This window comes from Bos indicus, chromosome 16 (genome assembly GCF_029378745.1).
Source record: "Bos indicus isolate NIAB-ARS_2022 breed Sahiwal x Tharparkar chromosome 16, NIAB-ARS_B.indTharparkar_mat_pri_1.0, whole genome shotgun sequence".
NCBI lineage: Eukaryota > Metazoa > Chordata > Mammalia > Artiodactyla > Bovidae > Bos > Bos indicus.
In genome coordinates this window covers 80,091,217-80,116,586 of record NC_091775.1, presented here as the reverse complement: position 1 = coordinate 80,116,586, position 25,370 = coordinate 80,091,217, and the positions used below count along the sequence as shown (strand labels likewise).

Sequence of the window (25,370 nt, the reverse complement as noted above, 5' to 3'; positions counted from 1 at the left end):
AGATGTGTTCTGCTGGCCTGACTGGTCCCAGACCAGAGCCGCAGCGACCGGACTGCAGTGGTCTTCTGGCTGCGTTCTGACGCTGGGGGAGGCAAGCTCTCCATCACTAGCTCTCATCTTTACATGCTTTCCACGTTCTGGAGCTGTATTCTTCCCTGTGAGCTCTAAGATATTTTGATCCTACATCCACCCCCGCTAAAAACAACAACCACAAATCTTGGCGAGAATTCTAACTGGAATTGCACTGAATTTCTGTCTTAATTTTGAGAGATTTGTCGTTTTTAACATGTCTTCCCACTCAAGGGCGTGATAAATTGTTCCGTTTTGTTCAGATGGTGAGCCAAGCCCTTCAATAAGGTTTTACTCTTCTTCATATAGGTCCTTTGCCTTTAAAAATATAGCTCCATGTCGCCAATAACAAATGGCATCTATTTCTCTCATTTTTAGTGGCCTTTGAAATACTGAAAAATATTAGAAGTGATTCTTTTTTATTGAAAATTTAATTGAGATAATGATAGCTTAGCACGCAATCTTAAAGCGATAATACACAGAGATCCCATAGACTTTTACTCAGTTTCCTCAATGGCTGCTGCTGCTGCTGCTAAGTCGCTTCAGTCATGTCCGACTCTGTGCGACCCCATAGATGGCAGCCCACCAGGCTCCGCTGTCCCTGGGATTTTCCAGGCAAGAACACTGGATTACGGAAAACTGTAGCACAGTATCAAAAGCAGGGCATTGACATTGTACGACATAGACGTCCCCAGTTGTCCTTGTATTTGTGTTTAGTTCTATACAATGTTATTACATGAGTAAATCCATGTATCCACCTTCATGGTCAAGACTGGGGGGGGAGATACTGAATAATTCATCACCACAAGGAATGTTCATTTTGTTCTTTTGCAACCTTCCCCACCCATCTCTCTCATTCTTAAGCCCTGGCAAGAGCGGAACTACAATTTTGTCATTTCAAAGTGATATATAAATGGAATTATATAGTTTGTAATATTTGGGGATTGATTTTTTTGCCCTCAGCATAATTCCCTGGAGATCAATCCAAGTTGCTTCGCACGTATCAACAGCTGATTCATTTTCGTGGCTGAGCGGTATTCCACAGCACGCACACACCAGTTTGTTCAGTCACTCACCTGTTGAAGGGCATCTGGGCTACTTACAGGTTTTGGCTGTCTGGGATAAGGTTGCTATGGACATTCATACTTAGACTTTTGTGTTTTTGTTTTGCTGGGATCGATGCTCCAGAATGCAATTGCTGGGTTGTATGGTAATTGCATGTTTAATTTTATAAGACACTGCCAGCCTGTTTTCCAAAGTGGCTGTACCTCTTACATTCCCACCAGCAGTGCAGGAGTGGCCCAGCTTCTCTGCATCCCCATCAGCATCTGCTGTCGTCACCGATACTTACTTTCACAGAGACGTTGGGTGTGCAGTGAAATGTCATCACAGCTTTAATCTGCATTTCCCTGAGGACTAATGACATTGAACACCTTTTCATGTGCTTGTTTGATACAAATATATCCTCTTTAGTAAAATGCTTGTTCATGTCTGCTCATTTTCTAATTGGTTTGTTTCATTTTTTTTTTTAACTGTTGAGTTCAAGAGGATCTTTATACACTCTAGCTGCTAGTCCTTTGTTAGATATGTGGTTTTAAAATAGTTTCCCCTGGCCGATAGTTTATCTTTTCATCCTCTTCACATGGGCTTTGGAGAGTAAAAGTCGTTAAATTTTGTTGCAATCCGGTTATTCAGTTTTCCTTTTATGATTTATACCACACTTTAGTTGTAATGGGCTTTGGAGAGTAAAAGTCTTTAAATTTTGTTGCAATCTGGTTATTCAGTTTTCCTTTTATGATTTTACCACATTTTAGTTGTCATACATCCTGCCTAGCCCTAAGTCGCAAGGATTTTTTTTTCTGTTTTCTTCCAAAATGTTTCATAATTTTACACTTTACGTTTATGCCTGATGCCCGCTTATAGTAATTTTTGTGTAAGATGTGAATTTAGGTCCCATTATTTTTTTTATACTTGTCCACTTGTCCTAGCAGCATTCACTGAAAAGACTATTCTTCCTCCGTGGACCTGCCTTTGCATTTTTGTCAAGCCTACGTGGGCATATGTGTATGGGCCTGTTTCTGGGTTCTCCATTCTAACTCACCCAGCTACGTATATTTCCCTCTACAAGTCCCACAGTCTCTTGGTCACTGTAGCTAGATTACAGGCCTTCCCATCAGGCAGGGTAATTCCTCCCCTTTTATTCTTCTTTGTCAATATTGTTTAGCTATCCTAGAACCTGTTCCATATAAATTTTAGAATAAGCTTGTCTATGTCTACCTGACCTGCCTCTTGAGAAATCTGTATGCAGGTCAGGAAGCAACAGTTAGAACTGGACATGGAACAACAGACTGGTTCCAAATAGGAAAAGGAGTACGTCAAGGCTGTATATTGTCACCTTGCTTATTTAACTTCTATGCAGAGTACATCATGAGAAATGCTGGGCTGGAAGAAGCACAAGCTGGAATCAAGATTGCCGGGAGAAATATCAATAACCTCAGATATGCAGATGACACCACCCTTATGGCAGAAAGTGAAGAGGAACTAAAGAGCCTCTTGATGAAAGTGAAAGAGGAGAGTGAAAAAGTTGGCTTAAAGCTCAACATCAGAAAACTAAGATCATGGCAACCAGTCCCATCACTTCATGGGAAATAGATGGGGAGACAGTGGAAACAGTGTCAGACTTTATTTTTGGGGGCTCCAAAATCACTGCAGATGGTGACTGCAGCCATGAAATTAAAAGACGCTTACTCCTTGGAAGGAAAGTTATGCCCAACCTAGATAGCATATTCAAAAGCAGAGACATTACTTTGTCAACAAAGGTCTGGCTAGTCAAGGCTATGGTTTTTCCTGTGGTCATGTATGGATGTGAGAGTTGGACTGTGAAGAAGGCTGAGTGCCGAAGAACTGATGCTTTTGAACTGTGGTGTTGGAGAAGACTCTTGAGAGTCCCTTGGACTGCAAGGAGATCCAACCAGTCCATTCTGAAGGAGATCAGCCCTGGGATTTCTTTGGAAGAAATGATGCTAAAGCTGACACTCTAGTACTTTGGCCACCTCATGTGAAGAGTTGACTCATTGGAAAAGACTCTGATGCTGGGAGGGATTGGGGGCAAGAGGAGAAGGGGATGACAGAGGATGAGATGGCTGGATGGCATCATTGACTCAATGGGCGTGAGTCTCAGTGAACTCTGGGAGTTGGTGATGGACAGGGAGGCCTGACGTGCTGCGATTCATGAGGTCTCAAAGAGTCGGACACGACTGAGCGACTGAACTGAACTGAACTGAACTGATGTCTGACAAAATTGCTGGATTTTAACAGGAACTGCATTGAAGCTATAGATGAATTGGGGAGAATTGATGTCTTTACTGTTGGATCCTCCAGCCCATGAACACAGGATGTCACACATTTGTTTAGGTCTTTGATTTATTTCATCAACATTTTATAATTTTCAGTGTAGAGATCATGAACACATTTTGTTAAATATATTCCTAGGTATTCCATTTTCCTTGCGGTGATTGTAAATGGTATTTCACTTTGAATTTCTTTTCCACGTGTTCACTGTTAGTACATAAAGATACCCAGGGTTCCATGTGTTGGTCTTGCTTCTTATGACTCTGCTGAAATTAGTTCTAGGGTTTGTTTGTTGTAGTGTCCTTGGGATTTTCTATGTAGACAATCACATTGTTGCAAGTGGTGTGTGTACTCACTCACGTCTGACTCTCTGCGACCCCATGGACTGTAGCCCACCAGGCTCCCTGTCCTTGGGATTCTCCAGGCAAGAATACTGGAGTGGGTGCCATTTTCTCCTCCAGGGGATCTTCCTGATCCAGGGATCAAATCTGAGGCTCCTGCACTGGCAGGCAGATTCCTCACCACTGAGTCACTGGGGAAGCCCTATCTGCAAACAGGGATAATTTTATTTCTTATTTTCTAGATGGTATGCTTTGATTTTATTCTTGCCATAGAGCAGCGATTAGACTTTCCAGCACTATGTTAAATAATGATATAATAATAAGTGGACATCCTTGTCTGGTTCCCAGTCTTGAGGAAAAAGCATTTGGTCTTTGACCATCGGTATCATTGCAGCGGTAGGCGTTTGCAGAGTCTTTGTGAAGTTAAGGTCATTCCTATCTTGATGAGATTTTTTTTTTTTTTGTCTTTTTGTTTGTTTCTTTGTTTTTTAATCATGAATGGGTGTTGGATGTTGTCAAATGCCTCTTATTTGTTAATTGATAATTATGATTATGACTTTTCTTCTTTAGTCTGTTGCTGTGCTGATTACATTGTGGATTTTCAAATGCTGAACCAGTCTTGCAGACCCAGAGTAAATCCCACTTGGTCATGGTGGATCATTTTTTAAAATACTATGCTGCAAGCAATTTGCGGATATTTTGTTGGGATTTTTGTATCCAAGTTCATGAGAGATATTTGCGGTTTTCGCTTGTTTTACTGTCTTTGTCTGACTTCATATTAAAGTAATACTGGCTTCATAACACATGAGTTAGGAAGTATTCCTTCTGCTTCTATCTTCTGGAAAAGACCGTGGTATTAATTCCTTTTAAATGTTTGATGAAACTCCCAGAGAAGCTATCTGAGACTGATGATTTCTTTTAGGGGACTTTTAAATCAGAAATTCATTTTTTAACGGCTATAGAATGATTTAGGGGCTTGCAGGTGGCTCTAGTGGTAAAGAGCCGCCTGCCGGTGCAGGAGGCGTGAAAGAAGTAGGTTCAGTCCCTGGGTCAGGAAGATCCCCTGGAGAAGGAAACGACAGCCGACTCCAGTATTCTTGCCTGGAGAATCCCGTGGAGAGAGGAGCCCGGTGGGCTACCGTCTACGGGGTCGCACAGAGTTGAACACAACTGAAGCGACTCAGCACATGCACTCGTAGAATGACTTAGGTGGTCTGTTTCATCTTGATTGAATTTTGGTAACTGGAGATTTTAAAGAAATGGATCCATTTCTCTTAAGCTGTCAGCCTTATGACCATAAAGCCGCTCCCCGGCCCGGCCCTGCCCCCAGTGAAGAAGGGCTCACGGAGGCCTGAGGTCCCACCCCTGCTGCCGACTGAGGGGCCCTGGCAGGCGGAGTCAGAATTCATCTGGAGCTGGAAGTGGAGGGAATGTGACAGACACTAAGCTGCCACCTTCCCCTTGCATAAATGTGAAACTGATGGTTTTTTTCACATTCATCCAGATATTCTTTCATGCCAGATGGATAGTGTGCAAATAAGGTCTCCATGAGTCATCCACATATAAAAACATACTTGGAACTCAAACCCCAAGGAACGTGCTATCGACTTCGTAGAGAGGCCCAGCCAACCGGACAACTTGTGTTCAGGCTCCCCGAGGCCGAGGTTTCTACGCAGACAGCGATCATGAGAAACGTCGGACCTGGCACAGAATCAGCACAAGCGGCAGAATGTATGGTTTTTAGAACAGAATGGTTATTTGATCTCTGTGCAAACCTCAGCATATTTCTCTCTCTCTCTCTCTCTTTTTTTATCCTCTAGAAAGCTATAATTTGACTTTAAGAGCAGTAGTTAGGAGCAAAATGCTAATCAAGTCAGAAACTGGTGCATTACAGCCTCTCACGAGAGAAGCATTGTGTGGAGGGAAAACGGCTCCGTCTTGAAGACTCGAAGCACTCTGTCCATCCCAGGCCTCCTCTTGCTGGCCCGGGGGTCTCCCCAGGTGGCTCCCCTTCTTGGCCATGACCAGTCTGCCTCTTCTTCCAGAAATCTTTTTTTTTCCGAGATTACCCTCAAAGGGCCTTACTCCTGCCATTTTTGAAGGCAGACACAAGTCTTTTCATTTTAAAGGTTTCAGTGGTCTGTGTTATTGAGAAACAGGGAACCAAAAGTAAACAAATGTTGGAAAAGTTACAAAACTTTAAGAACTTGCCCAAATTTATCTTAAACATGTGTCCCTAGGCTGCAGTGAGACGCAGCTGAGGCTGGGTGGCCTCTCGCAGCGCCTTTCTCTGGCCGTCATGTAGAACGCCATCAGCACTAGCCTTGGGGGCTCCCCCTCCTGCTTCTGTCACCCTAGTCCCCCGGCTACAGCTCCGGGAGACTTCCTTTCCTGCCCCCACCCCAAGCCTCTCCTCTTTGCTCTCAGGCTCTGATATCCTGATGATCTTATTGGAGCAGAATTTGGGCCCCCCTAGTAATTCACCCAAATGCCCACATGCATTTGAAGCGGGTCATTTATATCCCCGGAGAAGTTCTGTGTCTGTAACCTTCATGCAGGACCCGTCACTTTAGCTTATTCCCTAACAAGTATCACAGACGGAGGGAATTAGGAAGTGTCCTTAGTTTTCAGTAACAATCAGGCTCACGTGTGAAGTCACAGCTCCAAATCCAACTGGGGCAGTGTCAGTTGGAGAAGAGGCGCAAAGCAAATTCAGAGGATTACTAAAGGCCTGGAAAATAAGAGTATAATAAGAGAGGCAGCAGAGTTCCTCAACATGGGCACTGGTGACCGTGGGGGTGATTCATTGTAGGGGGCTGTGCATGTGTGTGTGCGTGCGCGCACCATCTGTGCGCTGCAACAGCACCCCGGGCCTCTACCCCCTGGATGCCAGTTGCATTTGCCCTCCAGCTGTGACAACCAAAAAAATCTGCAGACTTTGCCCAATGTCCCATCACCCGGTTGAGAATGACTAGATGAGAGGGGTTAAGATAGTCCCCTCGGGGGAAGAGACCAATTAGTCTCTCTGGGATTAACATGTGCATACAGGAGAGATAAACAAGGACCTGGTATATAGCACAAGGAACTATATTCAATACCCTGTGATAATCAATAATGGAGAAGCATCTGAAAAAGACTCGATATATGTGTATATATACAATTGGATATATTGAGTCACTGTGCTACACACTTGAAGCCAACACAAGCTGTAAATTAACTATATGCTGTGCTCAGTCACTCAGTCGTGCCCAACTCTTTTCGATCTCATGGACTGTAGCCCGCCAGGCTCCTCTGTCCATGGCATTTTCCAGGCAAGACTACTGGAGTAGGTTGCCATGCCCTCCTCCAGAGGATCTTCCCAACCCAGGGATCAAACCCAGGTCTCCTGCATTGCAGGCCAATCCTTTACCATCTGAGTCACATACTTCCATTTAAAAAATGGATTTAGGGCCTTTCCTGGAGGTCCAGTGGTTAAGACATCGCCTTCCAATTAAGGGGCTGCGGGTCTGATCCCTGGTGGGGGAGCTGAGATCCCCTATGCCTTGTGGCCAAAAAAAACCAAAACATTAAACAGAAGCGATATTGTAACAAATTCAATAAAGACTTTAAAAATAGCTCACATCAAAATATATACAAAATTTTTTTTTTTAATCATTAAAAAGAGATATGTAGCCCAAAGCAGAGCATTTAATTGTAGGATCCAAATACATGAAGGACCCTCACACTGATGACTGTCAATAGCTTTCCCTTTCCACTGAGGACAGTGGAATTTCAACCCGAAGGATTTGGATAAAATGTGGTTGATTAATTTCTTGTGAGGCGGGTTATGTACCTCCATGGGTTACTAACGAGGAATGGAGTTCCGCCCCGTCTGTGAGAGGAGGCAAGCCCCGTGTTTCTACAGTAACTCTGTCGTGGTCGTGCATGAGCAGAGAAGCTGGGACAGAGAACTTTCAGCTCCCCTCCGCTGTCGTCCTGGCACCCAGCTCAAGTCAGGCGCCACTCAGGGCTCGTGTGCACCCACCAGTACCACCCCGTCGATCAAACGGGACTTTGCCAGGCAGACACCGTGAAGACTGTTCTGTGTTATTTTGATATCACTTAGAAACAACACAGGAATCCAAAAAATTGCCCTTCAGTGTTCTCTTTTGAAGATCTGTCTTCAAGGACTTGGGAGAGGTTTATCAGTTTGAAGTTCCACTGGGTATTATCTTACTCTGAATTATTTATTCACTCTAAGTGGTAAGAAGAACTATTGTTGGTGCTTTTTAAGAACCACAGGATGAGGACAAGGAGTCTGTGTAAAAGGACTCTGACTTCTTAGAAAAGAAGCTGTTAGAAAGAGGAAGGGATGGCGTGATGCCTTTTAAAACTTATTTATATTCCCACCTCATTCCAGAAAGATTTAAGGCTGAATTCTTGATAATGACCTAATTTTTAAGCTCTCAAATCTGCAGTAATCCAGATCGTCACACAGCAATGTGTGACAAAGAATTCTTCCAGCCTGTGATCAGACCGGGGCTTCAAATTCTGGCAGTACAGTAGAGAACAATGGTGCCTTGTCTGTTCTGCTATATGATAGTAGCTCATTCATTTAATTATATGAACTAGTCAGATATTTTACTTGGCTTTTAATTATCTTATTTAATTATTTAACTGTTTATTGTGTAATTTTCCATTCAGGAGACTCAGGAATAATTTCAAATGTATTGGTTAGGATTTTTTTCTATTGCACATTACAGAAAACCCACTACGAGCCAGTATAAGGAGAAGAACAAGACAGGGATGGGAAAGAGGATTTGCCAGGTTTCTTGGCTAAGAAGCCCCAGTGTACGGCAGACACCAAATGTGGCTGGATCCTGGGCTAAAGAAATAAGTTCTTTTATTGTCATGCTCCATGTGCCAAGATGGCAGGACAATGAAAGGAACCTGCTTTCCCAGCACCCGGGATGAGTCAGGCACCAGTCCTGATCCAGGGCCTGCTGTCCAGGGACGACGGGGCTCTGAGAGGCTCCACGGGTCACGAGCCACCCCTGGACTCGAGACCGGAGCCGCCCCGGCCCCCAACCACACAGAGAGGAAGACTAGATTCAAAAACAAACAAACAGAACTGACTGCAGGTGCCTCGAAGGGCGTCAGGCCGCAGGAACACGCGTCCTCCACACCCAGGGCGTGCATTTGAGTGTTTCAGCGAAACTTGGGGTTGAGGCCGGTTGCGCTGGGGTGTACACTCCGGTTCCTACACACCTGGTGTGCAGCTCCTCGGATTCAAGCTTTGTTCAGCCGTCATTGTGGAGTCACAGTGACCACCAATGTCAACCACCAGGCTAGTTGTTCTGAAAAGTCCAGTCATGCCTGCGAGGGCCTCTGTGTGCTGAACTAAGAGTATCCCTTCACAGGAGGACTTTGGTTTTTGTTTTGTTTTCATTTTGATTTTTAAATTTTTATTTATTCTTAAAATTTTTATTTTATATTGGATCATATGACATTACAGTGTAAGACAAACATCATATGATATTGCTGATACGTGTGGAATCTAAAAAAAGTGATGCAGAAAAACTGATCTACAAAACAGACTCACAGACTTAAAGAATGAGCTTCAGGACTTGGTTTTGTAACATCATGGAAACCTTCACCGGCACAGAGGAGCTGATGGAGACGTGAGGTCTCGGGGCAGCCCCAGCCCCGCCCCGGGCAGACTCCCCCCGAGTCAGACACCGAGGGCTCACGGCTGGAGGACCCGTGCCCCCGTTGCTGAATGGTCCAGATGCGGCCTGAGGCCCTGTCTGAGCTCACAAACGTCCTGAGACCATCACCTACCAGGGACCCGGCCGGGGCTGAGACGCCTCCTTCTCGGCACAGATGGGGCCCCTTCTGTTCTCGCTGCTCTGACTGAACTGTGCTGGGCGCTCACCATGGGCACTGAACCCTGGAGTCAGGACTGGCTCCGTCCCGTGTGTCTCCAACCCTGTGCCCTTCCTGGGCCGGGCCACTGGGCCTGGGGACAATACCAGGACACACTGTCGCTGTGCTCTGGGGTCACACAGCTTCCGTTCAGAGCTGTCGCAGCAGAGATGCCCAGGCCCACCCTGCCGCCCCTCATTCCAGAGCAGGGCAGGTTTGACCCCCTGGGTCCCCGGACACTATCTCTCCCAGCCCCCTGCTGGCAGGGGCGGCCACGTGGCAATGTTCCAGCCCATGAGATGTGAGTAGAAGTGATGTGTATAGTTTCACCATATGTGAGCGTGGGTTAGATACTCTTCACTAATAATATACATATATTTTTAAACACCTATACTTATTATTTATTATATTTATATGGATAAGCATGTATTATCATTATTTCCTTTACCCTGAGGAAGACAAAACTTAAGACAGTGATTTTATTTTTTTTAAAGCCCTTTTTATTTTGTATTGGGTCACAGCTGATTAACAATGTTGCAATAGCTTCAGCTGAACAGTGAAGGCATTCAGCTGTACGTATACAAGTACCCATTCTCCCCCAGACTCCCCTCCCATCCAGGCTGCCACATAACACTGAGTTCGCTGTGCTGTACACTAGGTCCTTATTGGTTATGCACTTTAAATATGGCAGTGTGTACATGCTCATCCCAAACTCCCTAACTATCCCTTCCCCCCAGCAAGCTTAAGTTCATCCTTAAGAGAGTGGTTTCAGAACCATTTTTAAATATATTAGCATATGCTCTCACTCTCTAACCACTGAAATCACATTTTTGCTCAACAAGGCACCACGGCATCTCGGGAAAAGCCCCAACTACTCGCCTTGCCTGCCCCCAGCTGCTGATATGGTCTGACCGGAGGGCTGTCCCCTCAGCGCCCCCGGACCCCAGGTAGGAGTCAGGTCCTCTGGAGGCTGAGAACACTGTCCTGGGAGACGCCACGGGGAAACTTCATACCCACGTGCCGAGCGTGGGATGCGTCAGAGATTTCCAGCTACTGGACGCGCTCCCACAGAGAGGGAGCGGATGGTCACCTACCGGGGATGCTGGCGAAGGGCCTTTCTCCTTCCTTCCCTCTCCACTTAGACTTCAACTTTCACCTTAATTTGAGAAGTGACCCCAGGGCACAAGGCGCTGGCCACCAGGAGGCTGCCTTCAAACGGCTTCGCTGTTTGGTTTGAAATGTTTGGTCTTTTGAATTTGTGTTCATTCCTATTGAGACAAACAGAAAAAAAAAAAAAAAAAAATTCTAAGGACAAAACAAAACCCCAGAACCTCAGCGTCTTCACCAGGCCGGCCCCACCCCTCCCCGATCGAGTCTTCTGCTACCTGCTCTGAAGAGCCTAGAGGGAGAAGACCAGGGAGCTCAGGACACTGCTGAGATCAGCGATACTTGATTTCCGAGTTTTCTCTCTCCTTTTGTCCTGGTATTATCGCCCCCTTTCCAGGGACTTTTAAAAAACCATCTTCAAGCTTTAAATGCCTCACTGATACCCGCCCTTGGGAAACAAGCTCATAGTCCCAGCCATCTGAGAATCAGTGATTGATGAGGTTTCAAGGGTGTTAACTCTGGGCAAGAAGGTTTAACTAAAAGGTGCAGCTCTTTAATTACATGATTTATGCAAAAAAAAAAGTCAGAGAGTGGGTGGGGCTTGTGAGCCTGTTTTTGCCTGTAGAAGAGAGTCTTCTTGGCAGTTCTTGAATTTTTTTTTAAGACCAGTTTTTTTAAGTCAAGAGTCAAGAAAGGGTCACACTTTACATTTAATTTATTCGCCTCTTCTAGAGCATGGCTTCCTCCTCTGTTTCTGTCGATCTCACTTTCTTTCCCCCGAAATGTATTTGTCATTTTTTCCCTGTAAGTTTTTCCACAGTCTGAATTTTGGTAATTGTACACCACCGGCTGGGGCTGTTTAAAAGCCTCCTCCTCTGTCTCTTATATCTTCTGGAAATGATACATCCAGAGGCTCAGTCTTTTAGGCTCCTTTATCCGGCACGGACACCGTGTCAGTCAGTGGTCTCCTGTACTTCCGCTGGGAAGCACGGGACAGACGACGACGCTGGGATTGTTCAGTGGCTTCGGGCCCTGCCAGGCTGACTCATGTGTGAGGAAGTGCTGTCCGTGTCTTCACCTGATGCCTTTTGCAGCGACTGATGATCTTCGCTCACATCCACGACTTCACTGGAGGCTGCAGCCCTGTGATGCTCTGAGGCTGCAGGGCCCCTTCACTCTCAGCTGGGCTGTCTCTGCAAAGAGAAACCAGCCCGTCAACGAGTGGTTCCCCTCAGGGACAGTTTGTACAGGAAATACAAAGAGTGTTCAATTCTTTCTTTTTATTTATCATTGACAGAATGATGAGTTGGTTCCTAAAAGGAAAGTATGCCTATTTCTCTCTGCTCACAATACTTCTGAGGCCAGATGTATGGGATTTTCTGTCTTATTATGCAATTCTGACCATAACCGCCCAGAGTTAGTGCAGACTGGTTAGGGGCTCAGTCCCAGAAGACGGTGCCCAACCTGAGGTGCTAGCTGCAAATCCCAGCTGCCTGTACATCTGAGGAGCCAGCTATAAATTGGGGACCCTACAACCCTTTCCTCAGCTTGATCATTTGCTCTCAGAACTCGGGACCACTTACTATCACCCCTTTATTACGAGGGGCTTCCCAGGCAGTGCAGTGCTAAAGACTTCACCTAACAATGCAGGAGACTCAGGTTTGATCCCTGGATCAGGACAATCCCCTGGAGAAGGAAATGGCAACCCACTGCAATATTCTTGCCTGGAGAATCCTGTGGACAGAGGAGCTTGGAGAGCTACAGTGAATAGGGTCACAGTTGGACACGACTGAGCGCGCGAGTTGTTTGTCATAAAGGACACAACTTGGGAAAAGCCGACAGGAAGAAGGCGCCCAGGCCAGGCGTGGGGGCGGGGCGGGGCATCCACGCCACCGCACAGAGAGCTCAGACACCCTCAGAAACCTGCTGTGGGGGGCTTTACGGAGGCTTCCTTCCTTGGGCACAACTGATTAAATCACCGCCTGTTGGTGATGAAGTCCAGCTCCAGCCCCTCGCCCCTCCCCTTAGGTCAGTGGCTGGGGCTGAGAGCTCTGACCCTCTCATTCCATCCAAGGCTGGTTTCCCTGACAACCAGCCCATTCAGTCCCACCCTTAGGGTCTTTTCTAAGTCATTGCATTGACATAAACTCAGATGTGGCTGAAAGAGGCTAGTTATAAACAAGCAGAGATACCTTGTTTTACCCTAACACTCCAGAAATTCCAAGTGTTTTAGGAGCTCTGTGCCCAGACGCCGGGGCAGGGACCAAATACCCATTTCTAACTATGTCATAGCATCCTCCGTGGTTGACCCACGAGTCTTTCTTCTTTTCTTTTTTGTCATCATGAGACCTATCTACATAAAAGATAAACACAAGAGAGGCTAAGTAAGATTATTTATCATACTCAGTTTTCATTTTTTTACATCATAAAAGGGGATCGAGTCTACATCCTAGGCAGGACACATTTCAGCTACTACTGCATCTTAGCCATCTCTGGGTGCTCTAACAAAATCCACAGACTGTTGTTCTGCAAACAGAAATTCAGATCTCATGGTTCTGGAGGCCGGCAAGCCTAAGACCGTCACAGGGCTGCAATCCGGTGTCTGGGGAGGTCGCGTTCCTGGATCACAGATGGTGCCTCCTCACCGTGTCCTCACAGGCTGGAAGGGGTGAGGCAGTTCTGTGGGCTCTCTTCGACGAGGGCTCTAATCCCACCCACGAGGGCCCCCCTCATGACCCCAGCGCCTCCCCAGAGTCTTACCTCCTAGTATTGTCATGTTGAGTGTTAAGACTTCAACAGATGAATTTGGGGAGGACACAAACATTCAGATGCCAGCATATGGTAACTTTTTAAAAGTAATAGAAAGATAAACTAAATACTGATTTTTCACTAACAAGACGAAAACTGTAATTAAAGAGATTATAGACATACAAACTGATACTTGCCTATTTATAAAAAGCAAGTGAGCTAAGATGCATCGGCCATATTCATACTAAAATTTTATTTGACTTAGGAAATGTATTAGTAGCATCTTCACAGTTCTCAAAATTCAATCCTAATCCACAAATATCTGTAATGCTTTTTTGGGGAATAATCCCATAAATCCACATTGATCTAAATCTAGTGCCTTCCAGAGAAACAGGTTGGCCAGACTTGTGCCATCTTTTGTAAGACCCACTCTCGCAAAAAGCACAGACACTGGAGAAGGGAAAGGCAACCTACTCCAGTATTCCTACCTGGGAAATTCCATGGACAGAGGATCCTGGCAGGCTGCAGGCCACCGGGTCGCAAAGAGTCGGACACGACTGAGGGACTGAACAACAGCAACTCTCAGCGCAGGGACAAGAGCGTGAAGGCGGAGGATATCAGGGGCCAGGAGCCCCGCCTTGGTGGCTTTCTTCCCCAGAGAGGATCTGCAAACGGCTCCTGTGAGCAGCTCTCTCTACTGAGGCCCGACGACCACCTGCAACTGGAAAACAGATTCCTATGCTTTAGGCAGTACCTTGGTAGATGATTAAACCCTTGCAAATCATTCAAATGTTTTTGGACTGCAAAGGTATTGGTGACATGAAGGGAAAACTCCAGGGTCTTTGCCCTCAAGGAATCTGAGCAGAACAGGTGAGGCAGACGGGACACAGGCGGGCAATCTTAGCAAAGGGCTCTGATAAAGCCTGTGTCATTTTCTCCTCCGATGTAACTATTACCTAGCAGTCCTGAGTGGAAACGTGTGACATGTGTTGGCTCTGATGGCATCTCCCCCACGCCCTGTCCTCTGGTCCTGGCTTAAGCCAAATCTCCAGGGCCCACACACGGCTACAGTCTGGGCTCTCCACACGTGTCTGGGCTGTCCTGTCGCGAACACTTCTGACCCCGGGTTCGAGCCCAGCCGTGGTCTGCCTGCATCGCCATATAAAGTGAAGTGAAAGTGAAGGTGAAGTCGCTCAGTCGTGTCCGACTCTTTGCGACCCCGTGGACTGTAGCCCACCAGGCTCCTCCGTCCATGGGATTTTCCAGGCAAGAGTACTGGAGTGGGTTGTCATTTCCTTCGCCATATAAGGGCCTTCCCTTCTCCACCTCAGAATTCAGGGCGGGGGTCGCCACTGACCAATTAATACTGCAAAGATGTAGACGTTTACGAAAGTGGCCACTGAAAACCAGCACTGGTTTCTAAGTTTTTTTCCCACTTTTTTTTTAAACTCCTGACCCGGGACTGAAATGAAATTACCCCTTGGTAGAAAATTGAAGGCTGCCACCCACATTCCCCATTTCCAAGAGCCTCTGCAGAACTCCTGCTGTTTTTCACAACATTGACTTCAAGGATACAAATTCAAACATGAGCAAAAACCTTAGACTTGAAGTTTTTTGCAAAATTTCATGCAAATATATCTTTGTGCTTCACATAATAATACTATTTTATAATGCTTTAGTAATTATATTTTATAATGCTTTCAGCTTTTGGAATTGCCTTTCAATGAACTGTATCAGATTTTGTGATGTGTGTCCCCCTGCCACCAGTATTAATGTAGTCATTTCTAATTTCATGGTTTCTAAGAAGAAAATCTGATATTATTACTTCTTCATGGATTTTTCTGTTTAAGCAATGTAACCTTTCGACTAAGTATATCTCTTTTAAGCAAGTATGACTCCACAGTTATTTTCCTTAAGCCCAGTGATACTGACTGATTCACCCACCTGCCAAAAAGAATTAATCAACATATTAACTTATGCTACAATAAAGAGAAAATCTCCAATTCTTCAAAATACTTTTATATAATCTTTCAGACTATTTATAATCTATTTTAACGCAGTCATTTTAATTCCCACAGTATATTATTATACTGTCAAATTTAAATTTAAGATTTTTTTTTTTTGGCAAAACACATTCACTGTTGCTTGTATTTATCACTGTGAAGGGACTACCCCAAAGGCTAGCTGGTCATGGAGTGAGGGAAGGATTCACCCCAAATGCTAGCTGGTCATGGAGTGAGGGAAGGATTCACCCCAAATGCTAGCTGGTCATGGAGTGAGGGAAGGATTCACCCCAAATGCTAGCTGGTCATGGAGTGAGGGAAGGATTCACCCCAAATGCTAGCTGGTCATAGAGTGAGGGAAGGATTCACCCCAAAGGCTAGCTGGTCATGGAGTGAGGGAAGGATTCACCCCAAATGCTAGCTGGTCATGGAGTGAGGGAAGGATTCACCCCAAATGCTAGCTGGTCATGGAGTGAGGGAAGGATTCACCCCAAATGCTAGCTGGTCATAGAGTGAGGGAAGGATTCACCCCAAAGGCTAGCTGGTCATGGAGTGAGGGAAGGATTCACCCCAAATGCTAGCTGGTCATGGAGTGAGGGAAGGATTCACCCCAAATGCTAGCTGGTCATGGAGTGAGGGAAGGATTCACCCCAAAGGCTAGCTGGTCATAGAGTGAGGGAAGGATTCACCCCAAAGGCTAGCTGGTCATAGAGTGAGGGAAGGATTCACCCCAAATGCTAGCTGGTCATGGAGTTAGGGGAGGATGTGCTGAAGTGGAGTAAAGTCTTAAACCCAATTTGTGAAAGCACACTGAATGCATTACCATCCACACTAAGATCTTAAAGCTCGAGGTTCTCGGAGCAGCAAACAATGAAAAGTCAAAAATGGAAAGGCGTTCAGCCGGAATGAATCACCACACAACATGAAAAAAGTAAGAACACCCACCAGGTTTCATTATTTGATGGATAAAAAGAAAAACCATCCTCTCCAGTAGAGGACAATGAGATGCGGGAAATGGTCTGGGAGAAAGGAGCAGTTTCCTCTGCAGTTACTGGTCTTAAACCCATGAACTTCTCTCCTTAATTCTAAGAAGTTACCTCGCAGTGACAAGCCATTTAAACTAATAACTTCCCTTTTTCTGACAACTAGAAACACTTGCTCACTGTAGAAGACACAGATGAGCAAAAAGATAAAAAGCAAAAAAGCTCAGCATCCAGGGAGAGCCGCTAGCTCACTTTAAAAACCCTTCTGGAGATTCACATACCATACGACGCACCCATTTTAAGTGTATAATTAAGTATTTTAAGATATATGCACTCGGCTGTACATCACCATCGCCACAGTCTAATGTTAGAACATTCCATTACCCCAGAAAGAAACCACTAGCAGTCACTTCCCATTTCTTCCCACCACACATCCCCCGCTCCTCGGTCCTGGGCAACCACTGACCGGCTTCCTGTCTCTGAGCATTTGCTTAGTCCAGACCTCTCAGATAAGCGGAGTCATAATCTGGGGACTTCTCTGATTGACGTCTTTCACTTAGCTCAGTGTTTCCCAGGCTCTTCCAAATTGTAGCCTGTATCAGTACTTAGTTTTTTTATTGCTGAATAATATTCCACTGTAAGGATAGGCCACATTTTATTTGTCCATTTATAACGGACACTGGTCTCCGTGTTCTGTTGGAAATACTGCTCCTCTGAATATTTCGGTGCAAGTTTTTGTTTGAACACCTGTTGTGGAGTCTCTTGGTATCCAGGAGTGGGGTTTCTGGGTTACGCGGTAACTCTGTGCTTAACATTTTGAGGAACCGCCAGATTATTTTCCAGAATGGCGTGCACCACTTTACATTCCCACCGGCAATCTGTGAAGGTTCCAGTTTCTCTATAGTGAAAGTGAAGTCGCTCAGTCGTGTCCGACTCTTTGCGACCCCATGGACTGTAGCCTACCAGGCTCCTCCATCCATGGGATTTTCCAGGCAAGAGTACTGGAGTGGGTTGCCATTTCCTTTGCCAGGGGATCTTCCTGACCCAGGGATCGAACCCGGGTCTCCGCTTTACCGTCTGAGCCACCAGGGAAGCCCAATAAATACTGGAGTGGGTAGCCTTTCCCCTCTCCAGGGGATCTTCCCAACCCAGGGATCGAACCCAGGTCTCCCGCATCGCAAGCAGATTCTTTACCACCTGAGCAACAAGAACACTTACTATTTTTTAAATACACTTTTGGCCGCATTGTGTGGCACGTGGGATCTTAGGTCCTCCACCAGGGGTCAAACCTGCGATCCCTGCATTGGGAGTGCGGAGCTTTAGCCACAGGCCCCAGGGTCACGTCGATTTAATTCTCAGACCACTCAGAGGACTCAGAAGGGCAGAGAAAAATTTTCTTTATCCGTGACAACAGCTCAGTATCAGTCTGATTCTTCTAACCATCTAGTGGCATCTTCATAAGTTCAAGTTTTAGGATGAAATTTTAGATTTGCAATACAGACCTAGTTTTAAGTAGACACCTCCTCATTTGGTGTCCCAGAAACTTCACTGCCAAGAATTATGTAGTTCTGTGACTATACTTGTGCCAGGAGTTTGGGCAGAAGAAATAATATAGATCAATGAGACCATCAACTCTATGACGTGTTCAAGATTGGTAGGAAAATGGTTCTAAAATTATTAACAATAAAATATTTATCATGCTGTTGTGCATATTAAATTAATCTCTATAGAAGCTTTAATCTTTCTGCCCTTTTCTGTGGTTAGAATAAAGCAACTTGGGTGTCGACCATGGCTCCTTTCTTCCACCCTCCAAGTCTCATCAACCAAAAAGAGCTAGCAACTCTACTTTCTATGCATTTCTATTTTTTTGGCCATGCCCTGCAGCATGCAGAATCTTAGTTCCCCAGCCAGGAATTGGCCCCTGTGTTGGGAGCTTGGAGTCTTAACCACTGGGCCACCAGGGCAGCCCCTCTATACACCGTGATCCCATCCACTGTTCTGTGCCCCCATGGCCACTGCCTGAGTTCAGGCCACCGTCTTCTCCAGTCTGAATTACTGCCTTGCTTCCTCCCTCAGTTTCATCCCTCCCAATCTTCTCTCCACATTACAGCAGGAGTGGGAAATAAACTGCTGCTGTATGGTTGTCAAGTGCCACGGAGACTTGGGGTCACTTGTTACTGCAGCATAACTTGGCCTAAGTAGATGACACCTAACTTCTTTCAGCTCCTTGGATGTGCCATACTCTGACTTTGGGCCTCTCCCTTCCTTCCCCTGTTTGGGCTGACCCAACTTCTCCTGGCCTTCAGGTCTCAGTTTAGAGGTCATTTTCTCTGCAAGGCCTTCTCTTTCTCCCGACTGGTTTGTGTGTCCATCTTACACACTCCTCGGACAGTCTGTACTTCCCCCATCACAGCACAGAATCGTCCCCCTCGTCTACTTCGAGACAGATACTACAACTTCCTCGTTCACCGTCAGATGCCCAGGCTGGCTATGTGGTAGATGCCATAAATCCGTGTGAGTGAATCAATCTTTAGAACTTGAAAACTTTGTCACACTACTTCTCAGGGGAAGTCACTGAAGGCAGAAAGTAGTTCAGTCCAAGCTGTGGTCTGACTCATCACGATGACACAAGCCAAGAAAAATATCCATGGCTGCCAGATGCTTCCCTGTCTTCACCTTGATGTAAGTTCTACGGGTTTTCCAAGCCTCCCACATTAAGCGAGTGAGGAGTAGTTATAAACAACAGGAGTGAGACTGAAGCTCCTTGGCAGGAGAGAATGATAGGCACTCTTACTCTGGTACGTGTCTCAACAGTGCACAAGAATGCCGTACGGGTCAGCTCAGAGTCTTGAAGCATTTCCGGTTCTCAGACAAGCTCTGGGCATGGCTGTGCAGGGTGTGCACATTCCACAACTCCGGTCTAACCGAGTCACCCTGGATATTTTCCTGCCCCTCCCTGCCATAAAGCATAATGCGTAACAGCCCTGCGTGCGTCATGCCCTCTGATTCCCTCGTGAACTAACACAGGTAAGGCTTTCCACAGCCCCACAATTAAAAGACCACCCCAGAGCCATGCTGGTGCCGACTCAGAAAGAGGAGTCTCAGTTTAGGTTGATTAGACTGTGCTCTGGTGACACCAGAGAAGAAATCTGAATCTGAGCTCTATCGAAGAGTGTGCGGTGGGGGAGAGCCACATGTGAGACCTGAGTGGTCCTGAGATGAAGAACTTCATGTTGAAATACTGCGCTTCCTCTACCATGCCGACTCACATGCAGAAATGGTTTAACTCACCAGGCTGCACATTAAGAATGAAGCATGTAAAGACTGACTTGTTTTTAGAAAAGAAAAAACAAGACTGACTCCTTTTCCAAAAGTCATGGTAAGGACAGGCATGTCTATGGCAAGGGTCCAAGCTTCTGTGAGGAAACTGATGAGAGTTGGGCAGAGCTACGTAACACATATTAGCTTCAACTACTTCTGAGGTTTCCAAGGGACTACAGTGCTGAGAATGCTTGAAATGATGGTTAGAGCCAGGTCCCATGGTTGGAAGTGAAAGGGGCATGGTTTTAGACTCAACGTAAAGATCAGGTAGTGCAAATGGTAAAGTACCTGCCTGCCAGTGCAAGAGATGCGGGTTTGATTCCTGGGTCGGGAAGATCCCCTGGAGGAGGGCATGACAACCCACTCCAGTGTTCTTACCTGGAGAATCCCATGGACTGAGGAGCCTGGTGGGCTGTAGTCCATGGGGTCGCAAAGAGTCAGACACAACTGAGAGACAAAACAACAGCTGAGAATTAAACATGATAATGTTTGTAAAGCGCTTTGCATAAGGCTGGCTTTAGAGTCTAATCAAATGGCAAGTATAATCAAGCAGAGATTGCCAACGAAGAACTGGACTTTCTTGTGAGGGAAGGAGTTCACTGCCTCTGAAAGTCCTTTAGAGTCAATTGGCCATGTGCTGTGGAAGAGTTCCTCCTGCCTGGGCATGGAGAGTGGCAGGAACCAAGACTGGACTCCGGCGAATGCATCCAGATCTAAGACTCTAGGACACAGCAATGCTGAAATTGCTTTGCACATACTGATTCTAAAGTAAAACGGCTCCCAAATACACAAAACTAAAACTGCTGGAACTATAGGGAGAAATGGACAAATTCATCATTGATGAGTGACTGATCTACTTTATTATGTGTTAGTGGATGAGAGGCACACTGATAAGGTAAATCTCAACATGAGGTTAGTAAAAATCTAGAACATCTGAACTACCAAGCTTGATTTGCTTGATATACATCAGTGCACCTATCTACCTATTGGTGAGATCAGGACTCTTCTTTGGCTTAGAACAGTTCTAGAAACTGACCATGGACTACCCAATAGAGCACGTCTCAAGGTTCCTTGACTCCATCCATAGTGTAACAAATATATGCATAAAACACATAACTACATTTTCAATTAAAAAGTCTTTAAATAACTGACAGTTTAAAGAAGAAATAATATTGCATACTAAAAAATACCAGAACTGAGTAAAAACACTGTGTATCAAAACTTGTGGGATGCAGAAAAAGTAGTAATTTGAGGAAAACTTATAACCTTAGATGCTTATATTAGAAAACCAGAAAGATTAAAGATGAATATACTAAACTCATTTAACTGAAAAACAGAATAATCTGAAGACAGTAGTAAGAGAGAGAAATTACATATAACAATGAAACAGAAAACAAATTTGCAACATGTATTAACAAGGTCAAAAGTTGATTCTTGAAAAGCATATAATGAAACAAACTTTCTAGTGAGATCTAGTAGGAAAAAAAATTAAAGATATAGTATCAATAAAAAAGAGACATAATATTATATATAAAACATTTTAAAAAGATAAAATGAAAAACTTTTTAAAAGTAAAAATTAAACAGTTGAAAAGAACATTAAAAAAATATATTTTTCTGGAGTTGAGCTGTAGGAGTTGCTTGTACATTTTTGAGATTATTTGTTTGTCAGTTGCTTCATTTGCTATTATTTTCTCCCATTCTGAAGGCTGCCTTTTCACCTTGCTAATAGTTACCCAATCAAAAAATGGGCCAAAGAACTAAATAGACATTTCTCCAAAGAAGACATACAGATGGCTAACAAACACATGAAAAGATGCTCAACATCACTCATTATCAGAGAAATGCAAATCAAAACCACTATGAGGTACCATTTCACGCCAGTCAGAATGGCTGCGATCCAAAAGTCTACAAGCAATAAATGCTGGAGAGGGTGTGGAGAAAAGGGAACTCTCTTACACTGTTGGTGGGAATGCAAACTAGTACAGCCACTATGGAGAACAGTGTGGAGATTCCTTCAAAAACTGGAAATAGAACTGCCTTATGATCCAGCAATCCCACTGCTGGGCATACACACTGAGGAAACCAGAAGGGAAAGAGACACGTGTACCCCAATGTTCATCACAGCACTGTTTATAATAGCCAGGACATGGAAGCAACCTAGATGCCCATCAGCAGATGAATGGATAAGAAAGCTGTGGTACATATACACAATGGAGTATTACTCAGCCATTAAAAAGAATACATTTGAATCAGTTCTAATGAGATGGATGAAACTGGAACCTATTATAAGAGTCAAGTAAGCCAGAAAGAAAAACACCAATACAGTATACTAACGCATATATATGGAATTTAGAAAGATGGTAACAATAACCCTGTGTACGAGACAGCAAAAGAGACACTGATGTATAGAACAGTCTTATGGACTCTATGGGAGAGGGAGAGGGTGGGGAGATTTGGGAGAATGGCATTGAAACATGTATAATATCATGTATGAAACAAGTCGCCAGTCCAGGTTCGATGCACGATACTGGATGCTTGGGGCTGGTGCACTGGGACGACCCAGAGGGAGGGTATGGGGAGGGAGGAGGGAGGAGGGTTCAGGATGGGGAACACAGGTATACCTGTGGCAGATTCATTTCGATATTTGGCAAAACTAATACAATATTGTAAAGTTTAAAAATAAAATAAAATTTAAAAAAATATATAACAGAAAAACTGACTCAAGAATTCCTAAGAAATGTTGAAAACATCTGTGACTATTAAAAACAATAAACTAAAGGTAAAAATCTTTTACTCATACAAAGAAACTCCACACCAGACAGTTTTATAGGGAGTTTCGCCAAACTTTGCGGAGACAGGTTATCTCAGAACTGTATACATTATTCCAGAGAAAAAAGAAGGGAAAAAAGGAAATATTCCCCAACTTATTCTTTGGTGCCTGTAAAACCAGGGATAGTGTAAGAAAGAAAAATTATAAATCAATCTCACTCATAAACATAAACATCCTAAATAAGATATCAGCTAAAAGATACTATGTGTATTATGGCCAAATTAGGTTTATTACAAAAACCCAAAGGTATTTAACATTGGAAAAACCTATATTCTTAATACTGACAGATAAGGGGGGGGCAGTGTTTTTGCTGACTTCAACAGATTAAAAGAGAAAACAAAGCATGTGATAAAATCTAATACTCACTCATGAGTACATTTTTAGCAAATTCAGAATGAAAGAGAACTTTCTTAACTTGGTAAAGGGTATTTGAAAAAGCCTGAAAAATACATGATTCCTAACAGGGCAACATGTAAACTAAGGTATTTTTAAATCAGGAACTGGACAAGAATGTCTGCTATCATCACAAACATTCAACTCTGTACTGGAGACTGTAGCCACCGTGATAAGGTAAGAGAAAGAAAAGCAGATGAAACACAAAGCCGTCGTCACTTAACATGGGACCCTCTACCTCCTGCACAGCACAGGGAGCTCTGCTCAGTGTCATGGGCAGCCTGGACGGGGCGGGGCTTGAGGAGAATGGGTATGTGCGCACACACGGCTGCGTCCCTGCGCCTCTGCCTGAAACCATCAGTGTTAACGTTGTATTGGGCTATACTCCAATACAAAATAAAAGCTTAAAAAAATGTGACCCTCTAAACAGAAAACTCTGTTTAACTTATATGCAGAGTACATCATGTAAAATGCAGGGATGAACCACAAGCTGGAATCAAGATTGCCAGAAGAAACACCAACAACCTCAGATATACAGGTAATACCACTTTAATGGTAGAAGGTGAAGAGGAACTAAAGAGCCTCTTGATGAAGGTGAAAGAGGAGAGTGAAAAAGCTGGCTTAAAACTCAACATTCAGAAAAATAAGATCATGGCATCCGGTCCCATCACTTCATGGCAAATAGACGGGGAAAATGCGGAAAACAGCGTCAGACTGCATTTCCTTGGGCTCCAAAATCAATGTGGATGGTGACTGCAGTCACAAAATTTAAAGACACTTGCTTCTTGGAAGAATAGCTATGACAAACCTAGACAGTATAGTAAAAAGCAGAGACATCAGTTTGCCAACCAAGATCCATCTAGTCAAAGCTATGGTTTTTCCAGTAGTCATGTATGGATGTGAGAATTGGACCATAAGGAAAGCTGAGCACCAAAGAATTGATGCTTTTGAACCGTGGTGTTGGAGAAGACTCTTGAGAGCCCCTTGGACAGTAAGGAGATCAAACCATCTCAGTCCTAAAGGAAATCAACCATGAATGTTCACTGGAAGGACTGATGCTGATGCTGAAGCTGATGCGAAGGGCCAACTCTTTGGGAAAGACCCTGATGCTGGGAAAGACTGAGGGCAGGAAAAGGGGGTGACAGAGGATAAGGTGGTTGGATGGCATCACCAACTCCATGGACATGAGTTGAGCAAACTCTGGGAGATAGTGAAGGGCAGGAAAGCCTAGCATGCTACAGTCCATGGGGTCACAAAGAGTCAGACTTAGCTACTGAACAACATGACCATGGGAACACATTACCAATGCTTCCCTTAGGACTATGGAAGAGACCCATGGGAGTGAGGGGCCCTTACACGCAAATTTCATTAGCTTCATGGTCAGTCTGCCTCCAGTAACAAAATAGTGAAGACAAGTGAAGTGTCCACAGAAAAATGCATAAACAGGACATAAACTACTTCACAGGGTCAACATTACAGCAGCGAAAATCAATGATCTGCTTCCTTACACTTAACAACTTGCAAGAATCAGAGAAACGTTCCATGATAAAAGCAAATCCCACAAGACTACGTGTTATCTTTATTAAGCTCAAAAAGAGAAAAATGAAAACAGAGCGTTTGGGAACGCCTCCAACCATGATAAACCGACTAAGAATGGCGGAGACCAAGTTCAGGGCAGTGGTGGTCGAGCGAAGAAGCAGGGGTAGGATTCGGGAGGTACAGGCTTAAGTACTTAGTACGGATAACCTCACGGAGTAACGGACTTCTGTTTCGTTGGTGTGCTTTCAGACTTAGTGTGATTTCACTGCATCGGGTATCAGCTCGCAAGAGCTCAAATCCTGGAGTTCTGCGCCCTCCTCCCTGCCCCCTACCTTTGCCCTTAATTTAATGCCAGCGTCTCGGGGACCAGCTGCAGAGAAGTGCGACCCCCGGGGACCAACCCAGCACCGGACAGCGCGCCTGTCCTCGGTGTCGGGGGCGGAGGCGTGTGTGGAAAGGCCCAGCGTATCCACACGCAGACTAAAGCTGCTCCGTTAATTCCCGTTATTCGCCGGCTGGAATCAGATCGCAGCTCTGGGCCCGCCGGGCGCCGCCCTCCCCGGCACCCTCCCACCCCGCCTCCCAGAGTGCGGGCTCCCCGTCCCCGCCCCACTCCTGGCGCCCGGACTCTTTCCCTCCCGCCCCGCCCACCTGATGACGCTAATTCTTCCAGGATGCCCGAGCCTGCCCTTCTCCTCGGAACTTGCCCGTTCCAGAGAGGCTCAGGGACATACCGCCGGCCGGCAAACTGCCGGCCCCGCCCCTCCCCGGCCGCTCCC

At 45.2% G+C, this 25,370-nt stretch overlaps 1 long non-coding RNA gene across 3 annotated transcripts; it reads right to left on the bottom strand.

The window, feature by feature from the left end:
- Positions 1–10,142: 10,142 nt before the first annotated feature.
- Positions 10,143–25,347, bottom strand: LOC139176467 (uncharacterized). 3 transcript variants are annotated; one of them, XR_011560977.1, is made up of 4 exons: positions 25,243–25,347; positions 14,009–14,241; positions 11,051–11,965; positions 10,143–10,933 (listed from the first exon to the last, which is right to left on the bottom strand). It is a non-coding gene; the product is annotated as an uncharacterized lncRNA (long non-coding RNA). The 3 variants fall into 3 exon arrangements; XR_011560978.1 differs by lacking the exon at positions 25,243–25,347 and adding an exon at positions 12,965–13,125 and having other exon boundaries at positions 14,009–24,917; XR_011560976.1 differs by lacking the exon at positions 25,243–25,347 and having other exon boundaries at positions 14,009–24,917.
- Positions 25,348–25,370: the final 23 nt, after the last annotated feature.